The sequence below is a fragment of the Lepidochelys kempii genome, chromosome 16 (genome assembly GCF_965140285.1).
Source record: "Lepidochelys kempii isolate rLepKem1 chromosome 16, rLepKem1.hap1, whole genome shotgun sequence".
Lineage (NCBI taxonomy): Eukaryota > Metazoa > Chordata > Testudines > Cheloniidae > Lepidochelys > Lepidochelys kempii.
In genome coordinates, this window is record NC_136395.1 from 20,224,802 (window position 1) to 20,226,147 (window position 1,346).

Sequence of the window (1,346 nt, forward strand, 5' to 3'; positions counted from 1 at the left end):
ACGCCTGGCAGCCTGCCTCGATACTCGTTGTTGCTGGGACGGGATGCTCCTCGGCACACAGGGTTGTTCGGGATTTGGTTCAGCTTTTGTATGCTGCCACGGATGCAGAGGGCACACGTCAGACTGGCTCCCCTTCCAGATGTACGGTCCATCACACAAAGAAAGGCCCTTTACTCAAGGCGGCCTGGACTCCGCTCATGAGCTACTTTCACACCCCTGGGATGGCAGTGAGTGGGTGGGACACAAAATACCTCTCCACACACATGCAGGCCCAGCTGCTGTGGATTGTCCCTGAATCTCTGGGATGGCGGGGAGGATGCAACACCCATATAGAAACCAAACAGACAAGAGCTTCTCCTACAGCACCACCAGAGCTGAGGGATTTGCAGATTATAGGGTTGGCTGCTGCTAGGCCACCGCTGGGAAGAACTCGGCCCTGTATTATATACACCGAAGGGTCAGGAGACCCAGTTGGCCAGGTGCTGCCTAGTGGGCAGAGGGCAGGACCGGGAAAACATGAGTTCTAATTCCAGCTCTGATGCTGGCTCACTGTGGGACCGCCACCTCTCTGCCTCAGTGTCCCCAAACACCAATAATCTACACCTTGACACCTCCTTGACAGGGGCTTGTTAGGGCTAATTCGTTAAAGTTCAGCACATACTCTGAAGATGGCAAGTGCTATTATTAGTGGATTATTAGCAATGCCAGCGCTGAGTAATGCAGGCTGCCACCCCCGGAATAATAACACTCAGGATTTCCATTGTGCTTTGCAGCCAGGCACTCCCTGCTACCCTTCCCCCCGCCCCCCCATGCTCCTACTGGCCAGTGCTAGGTTATCGCTAGGGAAATAGAGGCCCAGAGGGCGAGTGGCACTGGCCAGGGTCAGGCAGAGCAACTCCTCCTGGCTCCTAGCCATGCACTCCCTCTTCCCCTTAGACTGGTGACTGACAAGCCCTCTTTTTACCAGAAGCGGATGGTGTAGGCGCCACAGACTGAGATGCTGTCTTGTCACTGACAGCTCCTCTTGACATTTGCAGCACAGACCTGGGAATGTCTGGAATAGCTAGGGCCAGGCCCTGGCTGCCGCAGCTCCTCCCCCTCCCCCTCAGAGGGGCTCATTCATGTTGAGGGGACCAGATGCCAAGGGATGGGAACAAGCGATGCTTTTGAGCAAGGAGTTACAAGAGAGGGGGGCCTCTCTCTGTCTCTGGCCGGGGAGGGAGGACAAACCACTTAGCATGCAAAATGACTCTGTTAAATAGAGAAATATACATTGGCCCACACAGCTAAGCCAACAGCAGGACCCAGGGAGTGGACCAGAGCTTCAGCTGGGGTCAATCAGCATC